The following is a 16,332-nucleotide window of genomic DNA, read 5'->3' as shown; positions in this document are numbered from 1 at the left end:
ATAAAATCCACCTTATCAGCACATTGAGATTAGCTCTAGATCTTTCAGTATACTTGAAAGCCATCATCAGTAGTTAAAAATATTACATTAAAGTCAAAAATTAAAAAATCGTAGGTTAAAATGTATATACAGTCAGGACTATCCAGTTCTACCAGTATTTTGAAGGAATATATATGTACTGTGGAGGATTAAAATGAAATTGAATGGAACCATTTTATCAAGGAGATAATTATTAGATTAGATATTATTTCTTTATATTTATATTTAGTATGTTTTTAAATAATACAACTCTAAAAAATGTTTGTTCATTAATTAAATTTATATTATTACAGTAAATATACTTTTCTAAATCAGAAGTTTTATAATATTTATAAGAAATATGTAAGATTTTCATGAAATTATTATGATTGTTTGTCTGACCGTATTCTATTTCTTCTGTAATTCTTTGCTGATCGTAACAATATTTATTCATTGCGGTGAGAGAGCTACATCTGTTTTAAGTTATATTTATAACGTTTTTTTCTGAAAATACCAACTAATGAATAATCATTAGTATGTAACATTAATGCATATTAAAAGTTGGTTAAATATTGTTTCAACCATACAAATTGTTGGACTGTTAGCAGTTCCAATTCCAATTTTGCTAAGTATTAGCTGAAGTACTACAGAATTCATAATTAGGTCCAGCATTATTTTTTTGTTTATATCAGTGAGTTATCATCGATGATTAAAATGAGTCAAATAATACTGTGCAGATAATACAATGTTAATATAAATGCATTATTTATATAAGCTCTTCATCATCACATCTAGTTAAATATTTTTATATAAACATTATCCTAGTGAATTTGGTCAGTATTTAGCCAAATTAACGTCCTTGTTAATAGCTAAAGTAAGATCTTTTGTTGTGAAGATTCCCTTAAATTTGAGCGTACCCTTAGATGAAGTAGATTTTGAATTTCTCAGCAGTTGCAGCTTTTATCCCTTCAGTAATAAATTAAAGTTAATAGAGTTTTATAAACTACAAAAGAAGGTGTAGTACAAGAAAATAATGCCAGTCATGGTAAATGATAAAACTAATGATAGTCATCATTAATGAAGGTCTTAGTAATGATCAAAAATAATCTCTCTTGAAATGGCCATGTAGATGGCAATTAAAAAAAAAGATAAGCTCACTTATCATTACTTTAAGATTAATTTGTGGGATTAGTGATGGTAAATTAATGTGAGTAGTATTATTTTTTGATAATTTCTCATGTTCAATATTCAATACTGTTTTGTGATCATCATCTAAACAAAATTTAGAAAAAGTTTTTTAAGCCATAAAATAAAATTGTAGTATAAACATTAGGGAAATGGAATTATGTTATCTACATACATTCTTTTAAAAACCATTCTTTTTTTAAATAACTGTAATTTTATTATTTATTTGTAAAGCTGTAACAAAATTTAGCTGAGCAGATTTTATAATTATGGAACATGTAGTCTGGTGAAAGTACATAGAATTTCATTACTGGAATGTAATCAATCTTATATTGGGCAAAATCTTATGTAAAAGTAACTGTACAATGTTAATGTGTTTAATAACATAAGAATCATTATAAAAAGGCTAAAGCAGTTATAATTAAGGAATACAATTCCTTCATCAACATAATACTAAGTTGTCTTTCATTAAACTTAAAAAAATAACACTAGTATACAAAGAATGCTTCTTATTCCTTAATTTTTTGTTTATGATTGTTGCAGAATACATAGCAGCACTGTTGGTAGTACTGATTCGCAACATATCTTGAACTTTCATTAAAACCACTTTTAATATCTGATGTCACCTTGTTGTAATGGGGAATGAAGAGGAAGTCTATTAAAAGAAAATGTGTATTAAAATGTTTCCAAGTTAAACATAACCACATATTTTCATGAATCAGATTCAAATTGCTAGTTTTTTCTTATTCTGGATATAGAATCTAGAAAATATAGATAATTTTTATGAGCTTGTATTTAAAAAAAATTGTAGTGATCTATATCCATGTATATTGCATTCCTCATTTCATCTTTTGTGATGCAACTAATTTTTAATTACTCTAGATGATTTGGCTCATCTTATAAATTTTGCAGTGTAGTATATCAGTAATCTTAACTTATGTGAATGAATTTTTCTAATAGAAAATGTAAACATCTTTGGGAAACATTTATAGGTAAATCTACTTTTTTTAATTGTTGGGTGAAAAATTAACCATAAATAAGATCTGAAATTGTTATCTTATTATGGAAGATATTCTACCCAGCTTATCAGTGTATATCAGTTTTAGTACAAAGTTATTTGTTGATATAATTCAAATATTTATATGATTCTAATCATATAAAGCCACACTGAGAAAATTGGTACCATTTTGAATCATTCAATGAGTATTATTGCTAGAGTAAAAGACCTACCTACTTTCTGTTCTTGAGCTACAGAAAACCTTTCAAAAGAAGATCTAACCACTTTCCATGAAAATTGAAAAAAATTTCAGGATGATAATCCTCTCATTCATACAGATATCAGTCATGATCACCAAAGATTTATGATTTTTCTTTTTTTATGATTTTTTCAAAATTTTTCTTTCAATCGTTGAGTTGTGTTATAGTTGTACAAAATTTGAATCGGTCAAGGGAACTGCAGATATACCCATTATAATTAGAAGAAGAGGAAACTGAAACTGTTATTGCAGGAGAAAAAAATGATTTTTTAGCATCTGGTAAGATCTGAGAAATTGAAGGAACAACAATTACTGTAACCAAGTTTTTAACAAGAAAAAAACAATTACATATAGATATATTTCAATTTTACTTTTTTTAAACGATCTTTAATTTGTTGTACTAAAAAACAAAAAAATTACAAATAATAAAAAATAATACTTAAAACAAAAAATAATAATTGTGCTAACACAAAAACTAAAATTTGACTTGTGTTTTTTGTTATGCAAAATTAAAGAATACTTATATTTAATTATACAGTATGTGTATACTGAACAACATATTAATAGTAATATTTTATTGTGAATGATTTTGTTTCTAACAGTATTGTCAACTGTATTTTCCTGTGAATTTTTCTGAGCATAATAGCAAACCTATGTAGTATAATAGTTGTCACTAAATGACTACAATGTAGTAGAAGCTACAGTAATGAGTTTTTCACAACATTCATAATTTATTTGACAGTCAACAAACTACATTTTTCAAAATTATGAAACAAGCTAAAGGGGAAAAATAGCTCTCGGTATTGAAACATATGATTTCAAAGTATTTCTGATATTAAAAAATATTGACAATGGATTTTTACAATAAAGTTTTCAATTTTAGATCATCTTTTGGCCGGTTAAAGATAAAAGACAAAAATGTTTTTACTCATCAAAAAATACACTCGTAATAGAATTTTTTAATAAATAATTGATAATACATTAGTAAATATTTTCTGGCTTTAAATTGCATAACATTTTTTTTTACCATCTCTTAAATAGCCTACCCTTTCATACTCATATTGTTATCTTTGAGATCACAGATAGGAAGAGCTTGCTGATCTTAAATGAAAATGAGAAGAAATTGTATACTAAATCTTTAAAGAAAAGGTACATTAATTCATCTAAAGTTGCATTGATTCATCTATAAATAAAAACATTAATAATATAAGAGTTTTAAAAATAAAAAATTCAGTTTTATTTTTAAAATAAAAAATTAAATATAAACTAAAAAATGTTTAAAAGCTTGCAAAAATGTTATGTAAGATCTAACCTAGATGACCATTTCAGTTTTTAAACATTTATCAATAATAGATAATGAGGAATTAGTATATAAAAAAGTTAATGCCTAATAAAAATAAAAGAAAGATAATGATAAAATAATAATTAAAAACAAATAAACAACACTTATGAATCAAAAGAGAACCTCTACTGGTATTTAAAATACGTATATTTTATAATGGTGGTGATGTAAAAATTTCCAAGCATGTTACAGCAATCAAGTACAGAATCGAGCAATATGAAAATTGTACTCGTCTTTGTCATTATATATGAAACATGAATCAAAACATATAAGATTAAAATTAAATATATTGTATAAAAAATTTCTGCAAATCGCAGACATAAGAATGCCTATATAGTTATAGATACCGGTTGGTTCTTAAATTTTCTGGTGAGATATAAATCTTAAATTCTTAGATATGAATGTTTAATGGAACTATTAGAGGGATGCAATGATAGGTTTAGTTAGAAAAGAAATGAAGGATCTTACTGTAAATCAGGTTCATAAGTAAAAATGGAGGTGCTCATTGGAGATGTTACATGTTGAAACAAATGAAAAAAACAAGAAATCTTTAATCGTCTACTCTATCTATAAAGTTAGAAAATTCATTTCCTTTACAATCCTCCAAGCTAAAATATATTTTACATCGTTTAAGAAATGTTTTATTTTACAAGCACTGGAAGAAATACTTATTGCTAGCATTTTGTAAGTATTGTTTTTTATATATTATTATATCATATTATCTTTTTTAGTGTACATTTAGTTTTAGATTTCAAATAACATTCTTTGTAAATAATTTTTGAGTGTTTTTTTAGTTTGAAATTTATTTTAATAATAATTGAAGTAAGGAAGTACATTTAAATAGTTTAATTGTGATATAATCTGATGAAACAATTTGAATTTATTTTGTGGCTGGAAGGAAAAACTAAGGAAGAATGAAACTTTTAATGTGCACAAGTTAATAAGTGTTTTTTTAAACATTCATCGTGCATATTTTACTCCCTTAATTTTTTTTTTTTAATTTAACATTAAATATTATAATTAACATAAAATACTGAATGTAGTAATTAAAAATAATTTTATTTTGATATTGGAAGAAAAGAAATGTTTTTTGTTTATTGTTTGATAACACACGTTAATGAAACTGCCATTCATTTTTTCATCAATATTCTCTGTCTTATTAAACGAACAGTTGAGATAATACATGACATTACAAAAAATTATATTTCCTTCAAATAAATAATTTAAGTAACAGAATCGTTTGATTTGATCTTCATTCATATTTATTTCAGATAAGTGTATGTAGTTGTAGTTTATGTAATTGTAAGTTCATTATTTTAATTCTTTTATGATTTAGTATATTCATTCACTTAACTGTTAAGAATTTATTTTTATCCAAACTACAAACTGTTTAACCAACCTCCCCCTCAATTTAAATGAAAGAAAGCTCAGGATCCCTTTTAGGAAGTGGATTTGAGATCAGCGTTCTTTTAACCAGGTGAAAGCACATAATTGATCGATGACTGTGCATTCATTAGTTTAAATATATATTGCATCAAAAACTGCTTTTCCACAAGAGATTAATTAGCCTCCCATGAAAAGATTAGACTGGTGGTTTACATAGATGTATATTTCCAGTGGATGCACTTCCATTGATAAAGTTATTCCTTTATTATGTCACTTGTAAGGACATGAGTGTAATTACTCTGTACAGTTTGTTTCTGAATATTTAATTTACAAATAAAAAATAGAATTTTGTAGATCTGATTATTTCATTACAGAGGTTGTCTTAAATAACATAAACTCATTGTTTTTTGTCATAGTTTAAATAAATTAGAATTATTGTAATGAAATGAAAAATCTCTCGGTTTAAATCAAAGTGCTTTATAAATGAATATTTAAAGAAGTTATTCTTGACATAAAATATTTTAATTATTTACTTTGTTGAGAAATGAGTTGAGACAGGTCATGAAGGTTGTAGAGGATTTCATTTTACCTAAATGTTAGTCATATAACTTTAGTAATTGTAAGCAAACTTGCATGATTGCATTCAGTTTGTTTTTTGAGTACAACTATACCTGAATGGTGTAATCATAATCAGAAATGAAACATTCTGTACAAGAGATAGTAGGAAAAGGAAAGAGTAGAATGATTTCCTGTTGCCTTTAAATACTGAACATTATTGAAATTAAGATGATATTCAGTCTGACAATTGATGTCATCTTCACTTTGTTGTACCAATGGAATTTGGTAGTATACCAACTGGTAACTCTTTCCAATTAAACTACTTTATATGCGTTACATTATGGCAGAAACTATTGTATAAAGCAAAACGTTAACACATTTCCTTCTGTTATAAAGCAATGCTTTTGCTTTGTAAGGGATTGTTGACTAAGGTTCATTAAGGTCATTAGTTCAAAAGGGAATTTTTTATTTAAGAAAACTGCAAGTATTTAAGGCTTGGAAGTTAAATATCAAGCAGATGATTAAAATAATAAAAAACCATAAGTATAAAGTTATAAATGTAAAAACTAATTTCCAATACAAAAGATTAAACAGCATTTTATGTAATAATTAAATATATTACTACTATAAAAGGAATATACTGATAATCTGACTGCTGTAAAAGAAATTCAATATAGCTGATCCATGATGCAGGAATTAAGACCATAAAATGTATTAAAATTGATAAAATACATTATTATTTCTATATAGTTTTAAGTGAGATGGATGTGTGGAGAATTCTGTGATGGATTTACAGTGTGGGAGGATGTAGGCATTGACCTTGCTCCTGAATAGACCGGAGAGCAGAGAGAAATAGGGTGTTTTCATTGCAGGCTTATTAAATTTTGAATCTGTTTCTTGATTTTTAAGTATATCAGGAGGACTTGAGTTAATTGAATTGTAGGACAAAATTGTCATTGTTGTGATCAACAATTACGTTGTTGGTATGAGGGTAGTATTTTTAGTGTTTAAAGACTCAATCAAGTAATGATCTGAGTGCTTAATCTAATTGAAATTAGATGTAGGAAGTTTTTTGTGTGAAACCTTCGGTGTTAGAGGAAGGATCAAGCTTCTGCAAATCAGTTCATTTGATAGCTGATGGTTGTAAGTTATGGTAGGTGGTCGTGGTTGGAATGGGCCATAAGAAGGTGGTAGTAGTAGGTTGTGTAAATACACTGATAGAATATCTGCCAAGGCATTCGCATTAGTCATATCCTAACACAGGCCAAACTGATGACTGTGTGTGTTATGAAGTTTAGAGAATCTAAAAGATACCTTCAGTAAAACCCATTGTGGCAAGGAATGGAGGGGGTGGTTTGATGACCAGGATCATCACAAGGCAGTTGGGTATCTTCTCTACAATGGTCAGGATATCTTCAGGTTATTCAGTAATTGTCATGAGTCAGAAGTTTACTTGAATCTAATCCTACACCTACGACTATATTATTTATTACTTAATTTCAATATAAAATGTTTAATTTCATTCTGAAAGTTTTTGGTTTGAATACCAGTTTAGCTTGCCATTTTTTTACATATTATAAAATGAATTTCATATCATAAAAAAGGAAGTATCTGTAATTCAGCGACTGTGATTATCAGAGAGAGAATTGATAAAGTATGAAAGGAATTCTTTGAGAGTAGAAACATTTCGTATATTTTTGTCTCAGTGGTGGTTTGCAATAATGAACCAATTAAATTTTAAAATGTAACTTTACTCATAAAACACTTTCAGTTACATTTTGTGACCATTTTCAGTGACTGGTGTTACTCTTTTAGCAGCACCAGTAATGTTACTGCTGATGACTTTTTTTTAATTAGGCAGACATATTTAGAATATGATAAAAAATTGTATTGGATTTGAAATTTTGACCAAGTTGTTTGTTTATATATTTTATAATGTTAAGATGTGGTATTTTTTGGACAAATATTTTAGTTGTACTAATTGATATATATATATATATATATATATATAGATTTTGTTGTCACTACTGTTGGATATGTGATTTATGTCTGAGTTAGTTAGCAAATGTTGACAGTGAAAGTGGAGGGTTTTAAGTGTTCATTCTAGTTTTATTTCAAATTGCAACCTTTTTAATCTATTTAGAACATTTTGCAATCGGAACAGTTTGTTTATAAATTCCAAGGGGATTGTGTTAGTTTAATGATTGATTATGTTCTGTGTATAAGGATCTGATCTGTTTATTTTCCTGAAGGCTAGATTGTATCCAAATTTTAAAAAAATTGAGCTATTTTCTTTTAAGCCTTTGAATAAGCTGATATATCCATTTGTATTTACCAGTTATTTAAAGTGTTTTTTCTATTTCTTCTATACCTTCAGGTGACATAGGTGTGTTGCACAACCTGTTTCATACACGTAAAAATGGATAATTTACGTGCAGCTGGGTGATTTACGATGAATAAGATTAACCATTAATAAAAAATAGCATTTTTAAAAGATTGTAGTTTTACATAGTTCTACATCCCTATCAAGTACCTAATGACATCCTTCTGAAGTCAAACATCTTTTTCCAAATTTGTTTTTAAATGATCATTTCCAGGACAGTATTTAGAACTGAGCATGGAGATTATCCACCATATACTACTCTTATTAGGTTATCATCATCAAGCCTACCCATTAAAATTAGAGCAAATAAAATTTGAACTTAATTTTTTGCAAACATATTCTACATCATTGTTCTAGGAGAGACTATAATCAACCATTAAGAGCGTCATTAGTGATGATTGATATAGCATTATTATTTATCATGGTTATAGTATCATTCTTATAATCTTTCAAAGAAGTTAAATATAACAGATACAAGATGGAAAGCAAGATTTAGTTGTAAAAAAATTGTTCCTTGAAATGACCATTTCTGTACTGAAAACTGCACACTTCTATCCATTAAAAAAATGAAGAGATTGTTAAGAAAGATCACTTCCTAAGATATATTCATTCATTTTCCCATCAAGGATAAGATGATCTTTAATGTATTATATAAAAGGAAATCAGTAAGTAAAATTCATTTAGTGTTTGTTAAAGAGCATAAAGAAATCTGATGGCACGTAGAATGAAAAAAAATTAATGAATTGGATCGTATTCCAAAGTTTTTTTAGATTTATTATCAACATTTCTTCAGAGGAATCTGTAGCACTTTACTGTTACCAGTAATTCCACTGAGTTTCAAAATGGAAGAAGTTCAAACAGTTTGAAAGTGAGTTGTTTACTATTTTAAAATTTTTTAAAGCTTTTTTAGATTTTTTTACCAATTTATTTATTTAACAAAGTGGCCTCAGGTCCTGAACTTCTTAATATGCCCCTCTTATGTTTACTATAAAACCTGATAATCCAGGCATGTTTGGTACAGAGTTGGTTAGATCCAAAAGAATGAGATTAGCAATAAATAACCTTTAATAACCCAGTTTCAACTTTTAGTTTAAATTTTAAAACTCATTTCTTTACTAGCATCTAAACAAATTATAATCTGCTTGTTCTCATTTTTAATTAATTTAGCTTCAATTACCACCTTAGTCATTTACAGAGAGAAGTAAACAATAATTTTCAAAGAAAAGACACTGTCCACTGTCATTATTATTATTATGTAATTATGTCCTAAGATGTATATTTTCCTAAATCTGTACAATTTAATGTATAAATATTTGCCTTTAGCCATCATTCCTATTCATTTAATCATAATTGATTCAGGACATATCATTAACAGCACAATTGCTTTTTACAGAAAGAAGATGCTAATAGTTGTAAAAAGCACCTCTATAACCCAACAAAATACGGATTTTAATTAGATTAACATGTATAACAATTAATTTCTAGCAAAAATGTATTTTTAAATTTACTGTTATTATTTTTTCCTCAAACTGTGAGAAATTTTACGACTGACCTGGACCAGTTTAAATTAATGGTCTATCAGAAGTTAGATTATCTCGATTATGTTATAAGTTTTCAGCCTAAAAGTTAGTTGATGGCATTGCTATTTAACTATTATAAAACAATTTGGGAAAATTGTCTGCAAAACTTGATATTGAGAAGTATAGTTAATGTTGAACAAATCAATATTATTATTTTTTCATGTTAACATCCTATTAATTAATATCTAATTTTAATTTAATTGATTTTAATTAAATATCTCAGTAGCAATGCTACAAGGAAAAAATGTACAAAATAAAAAACCTTTTCTAATAGAGAATATGGGATCTGACATTTCCTGAAAAGCCATTAATTGACCCCTTGTTTTCCACTCCTAGTTAGGAAATGGAGTTCCATGACAAACCAACGTGCAGTTCAACACTTCATTAAAGAGGCAAGTGCTCGACTGTCATCTCCCTTCCATATCTTTCAGATGAAACCATTGTAATGGTTAATTCATTTCCATGGTACCTTCTTGGGGAGAAAACATTAAGAGAAGGTGAACAATCAACCATCATGTACAGACTGATAATTCTGATCAGCTTCCAGGAGCTGATAACACAGCAGAACTTCATTAACTGAAACACTGATAAATGAAATTAAATCAACATTTGTCCATCTCTTAAATGTGTTCTTTTTAATATCTCTTAAATGTAGAACATAAATAAAACTTTCCTGAATTTAATTTTTGGGCAATAATTTTGGCAATTTTTCCTGAAGTAAAATTTTTGGCAATAGTTTTAGAAACAGCCTATACATCATGTTTAAGAATGACGTTTTTTTGGAAAGTTTTCCCAAGATATTGTGGGTAGTGTGACTTGCTTAAAAACTGTCTTAAAGAGATAAAATTAATTTCTACTTGATCCGATAAAAAATGATTCTGGATCCATTGTAATAATATTAACACATTTGATTTTTGCCTTATTTTAGCTTATGCATTAGGTAATCTAAATTTTATTTTCTCTTTTCTGTCATGTCATGCATTTATCTCAGTTCATGTATATGTTTGGGTAAATTAAGATGTAACTAAAATCTTTACATTTCTTAAGCTATTTTGTTAAGTGTTATTTAAAAAATTAACATGTATATCATGTTAATGGTTTGTATCTTTGATGTTAAATGCAAATCAATACAAAATACAAATCAATTAAAATACATCTCTTCAACCAAGTTAACTCATGTGCTGAATAAAAGTGTACAGAAATCATTAGTGCAGCCAAAAAAATTATGAAAAGAAATCTGAGGTAGTTAGATAAGTTAATATTAGAATTAATCATAAGTAAACTGTAACTTCTCAGATACTCAATTCTAATTTATATATTTTATTTTTTTATCATTTTCCTTTTCTTTTTCTAATTATTGGCTTGGGCTGCAGTTTGTGAATCTTTTAACTCTGCTTCTATACTGTTGTTCTCAATAACTTTCTGCATCACTGTTCTCTTTTTCAAATATTATATTATGCAGTCTATCCATCATTTTCTTCCCGAAATCTGCTTCAGGTTGTAATAAAATTAATTATAATTATGATATTAATTTTACTGCTCCTCCAGTTTGCATTCTCTAGTGTCCAAAGTATCTTAGTATTTTAAACTCTCCTGTAGTTTGTATATCTACATCTTCCCCTATCATAGCATTTCTTCGCAGTCTGTTTGCATTTTCCCACTATGTTTCTTAAAAATATCATCTTAGTTTCCTGTATTTTACTGTCTTCTCACACTCTAAGTCATAAATCTTATCCATTTCTGATTATTATGCCATAATAAAATTCTAAAAGTTTGTAATTTCTCTTGCCATCTCCAGTATACTTTCTCCAATGATCTTCCCATTCTCAGATATTTCATACCCTATATACTATAACTTAAAAATTTCCAGTACTTCTTAATTTACAAATTACTTCTACATCATTCATTACTTGTTTCTACCAACATTTACTTTTCTTTGTCAGATTTTTATCTCCCATCCAAACAGTGAAGTGATTTTGGACTATATCACCCTTCTGTACAAAAAAAAATTAATGTCGTTAGCAAATAAACATTCTTTTGCTGCTTAGAATTCTATTTTCCAAGTATCTGATTCTTATTAATTGTTATTTCATAATATTCTATTTCTTATATATCTCATTCATAAAAAAAGATAAACAACAAATAAGGGGAGTGTTTATAATTTAATTTAATTTTTTTTTACTCTAGTCTACTTTCAGAAAGTTCGTGTAATTTTACTTTAGATATATACTCTATAAAATTATATTGTATGCCCTTTCAAGATATGTTATTTTTAATTATTATTATTGGCATTACTTGTGTTTATTTGAAAAATGTTTTATTGGTTTCAGTATTTGAATGTTAAGTGAAAATTGTTGACAGAATTAGTTATATATTTCAAACTGTGTAAAATACATCTTTAACAAATACTGTTCAGTTTTATTAATGTTTGTTTAGTTATTGCCTGTATTAAAAATACTCGTATACTGATTATGTATAAAAAAAAAGGTATTTTTTATGTTTAAAAATGTCTGATAGAATAAAAATTAAGACTATTTAGACTAAATTAAGACTATTTATTTGTTATTATGAGTAGATTTCATTTTAGTATTACGCTTGTCACTGATTTAAATTTTTTTTCACTAGTATTATGTTTGTTGGAGTATTAGTTTACTACTTTTAATATAAGAAAATAAAATATCCTATATGTACAAACAAATGTAATTCTCTTTTTAATGATATTTTAGAACCAGTTGATATATTTTTAATGAAATGTTTACCTATTGATCTCATTTGTTGTAGAAATTTTAATAGTATTATTTTTAATAAAAAATACTGTGAATGACAAAAAAATCATATTTTTAAATTGGAATTATTTTTTAAAATTATAATTGATAATAAATTAAAAAGTTATTTAACTATTTAGCTGAGATGTTAATAAAAAATTAATTAATTAAAATAATTTTTTCTGTATATAATTATTATTATATATACTAATGTAGGTGGTTATATGTAAAACAGTTTTTTAATTATATATGTTGTGTATAATTAATTATATTTTTAAATTTGTAGATTTAAATTGTTAAAAATATTTTAAGTGCAATATTGGGGTGTTTATTTCCGTAATAAAAATGTTCGCCTTTAGTACATTTTGTATAAAACAAACTTTTGATTGATGTCAGATTTATTATAAAATTGGTATAATGTTTATACTAAGGCATATTTCCATGTCTGTTTGGTGGTTATAGTGTATTTTCATACAGGTTTTGTGATTTCTTTGTTTTTTTGTTAGGTAGTATTTGTGATACTGTAAAATTATGTTTAAAGTGAGATTTTTTAAAAGTTTATTAACTTAACTTTAAATGTGCATCTTGGTTTGAATTATAAAAATAATGTTGAAACAGTATATTTCATATCTCTTATCTATAAAAGTTATGTTCTTTGAAGATACTCTTTATTGTCTAAAACATACTTGAAAATTTACACTTTTGTAATAATTTATTGCTTGAAGTAAGGAAAGAAGCTCAGAGAAATATCTATATAACAAAAAAATGTAGTTTTTAGACAATCAATTCATCATATAAGCTCTTAGCTAGCAGATGAAAATATGGAATGAAGATTTTGTTGTTTAGGAAAAATTCCAAGCCATAAGGGATTTGTACTGGGACCTCAAAATGAAAAGTTAAATCACTACCACTCTGCCACTGTATGTTAGTATTTACTTTTCTCTTTATTTTTGTGTTTTGTTAGAAGTAAAATAAATTAGTTATATTTTTTAACAATTTTCATTTTGTGTGGGAAAATGGAAGAGTGATGGATTACCATGGAACCACACTGTTTCATTTGTACATTATACATATAATCTTGTAGGTGTAATGCAGAAATGAAATTATGGATGCAGTAATATTAAAATTTATTTAACAATTATGTATTAAGAAATTATTGTAAAACATAAAAAAAAAAAAAAAGGTTTTAACTGAATAATATGTTATAATTTTATTAGTCATTTTAATTATAAATAATAGAAAAACAAATACTTCATTATAATACAAATTGATTATTTTTGTATGATAAGCATTAAAACTCTATCTTTGAGACAAATTTCATTAATTCCATTTATGACTGGTGAACCTCATTCTTAGTACTGCAATTAGCACATTATTTTGTCTCATACTGCTAGTTGGGATATCCCATTATATATATATATATACTTACATCAAAAATGAAAGTATAAAAACAGTTTACCACCAAGAGTACAGAATTCAATAATACTTCTTACCTTATGCTTATTGTTATTTCATAATAGCACTTTTCAGGGTTTCCCTCATCATCAGTTAATAAAACTTTTTCTTTTTGAAAAATCACACATTAAACTTAAAACATTAACATTGTAAACATTAAAATTGTAAACATAAAAACATGTAGTCATAAAAATTAAAAAATTATAAATTAAAAAAAAGTTTTTGTTAAGCGGCTGGCCACACATACAGTACTGTACTCAAGAGAACAGTACTGTATGTGTGGCCAGTCACAATTTTTTTTTTAAATTTATTATTTTTTAATTTTTATGACTATAATATATTTACAATTTTAATGTGTGATTGGTATTAGTTCTTTTTTTAGGTTTTTTTTTACTTTGTTTGGTGGTTGTTGTTTATATATATCTGGACCCCTCCCCCTACATGTTCATTATTCTTATGGGTATGAGAATATTAAATATTTTACAGATAATGAAATAATGAAATAAAATATATTTTTTTTCTTTAATGATTATTTCTGTTATCATGTTGACAGAAATGGTAGAGATAAAAGGATTACTTTGTTTCTTTAATGAATATTTGTAATATCTTAACCCCCCCCCCCCCCCAAGGGGGCTAAGGCCACAACTTATGGCTTAAAACCTTCCCTAGGATAACACGAATGCATCCTGAAAATTTGAAAGCAATTGGTTAGTTGGTTCTTGTATGATGCAAGAACAGACAGATCCACAAAATTTTCCATTTATATTATAAATGTATATATATATATATATATATTTTTTTTTTCAACATTATTTTCTTGAATTTATTCAGTTTATCCTTTACTTATGACCAGAACTAATTTATTAGAGAAATGTAAGAAGTTTTAAGTCCTAAGTAGAATTTGAAACAGTAACTGAAAATAATTTTGAGTGTAAATGTTTTACCTTTACTTCTAAAATAGAAAATTACATAACTGTTTTTTAAAATAAATCCAAAAAATGGAAAAATACTCTGTTCCATCATTTTACTTTCCTGTCTAGATACACTAATGCAGAGCTATAGTTCTAGAAGGAAAGTATTGTAATAAGTTCAATTTGGGCATATGCGGTTTTCACCAGATCTTGCCATGTTAACACCCAAGGAACCCAAAAAATCAAAAGCCGTGTGGAAATTTTCTGGATCTTAATGTTCATATATATATATATATATATATATATATATATATATATATATATATATGTGTGTGTGTTCAATGTTGGCCTCTAAATCACCTTACATCTCCAGAACTACTGGACTAATTTTGACTAAACTTGATCAGATTACTTCTATATATCGGGCATTGATAGCATTAAATTTTCAACTTAAAAGGACAAGGGGTGAGGCTGTAGAACAAGATCACCCTCAATATCTTGAGATTTTGGCTAATTAAGATTATATTTTTTTTGGCACATTTATTAACAATTAAAAAATTTGCAAAAAACATTTTTGCAAAATCGCACCCCCACCCCCAAAAAACGCTGTTGTAGTCATCTGCTATATTGTGACATCAAAGGTGAATGGTAGAGTTAAATAAATGAATAATATTTGAAGTGTAAAAAAGTAATTCAGTCTGGCTGGGTCTCAACCTTGATCGCCTGGTTGACTTGGTATCTGGTGTGTAAGCCTTGCGGCTACAACAGTCTGCCGATCATACACGTGAAATTTGTAATATGTAAGTTGTGAAATTATATTAGTTTAGTTAGTGCCGACTGTCGCTGCCAGTACCACCAACCCGAGCAAATACGGTATGTGCATGCCCTTTAGTTAGAACAACAGATCAACGACAACAATCCTTTTTTAAGGGATTATTGTCAGCTTTTTTAATGGATTTTGTAAATTGTAAAAATTTATCATTGCACAGTATATTAATTCGATTTGAGGTTATAGAGATACTGTATTAACATTATTTACTTTTTTGTTGTAATTTTTTAAAATAGAATAATTTATCTGATTAAAATATAATGTGATATCCATTGTTCATGATATATAACCTCATGATTTTATTTTTTAAGAAGTTTTCTAATTGGTCTATTGTCATTAGTTTATTTATGTAAACAAATTGTTTATACATAGACTCTATCTAAATTATTATTGTATTCTTTTTTTTGTTTTTTTTTTTTCTTTTAGCCATTAAATAAAATATCACCTTTTTTATCATGATATTTTTATTGTAAATTATTTATTTAGTAATTATAATGAATGTAACATAAAATAATATAGCTATGTAGTTAAGTTAGAATAAATAAGTATACATATAACATATACTGTTCTGTTTCGTTTTCACTTTATAATTATTATGTGTAATAATTATATTATTATTATGTGTGAATAATTCACTGTATTCATGAAGGTGCTCAGCAGTAAT

This window comes from Lycorma delicatula, chromosome 3 (assembly GCF_047948215.1).
Source record: "Lycorma delicatula isolate Av1 chromosome 3, ASM4794821v1, whole genome shotgun sequence".
NCBI lineage: Eukaryota > Metazoa > Arthropoda > Insecta > Hemiptera > Fulgoridae > Lycorma > Lycorma delicatula.
Note: the sequence above shows the minus strand (reverse complement) of the source record.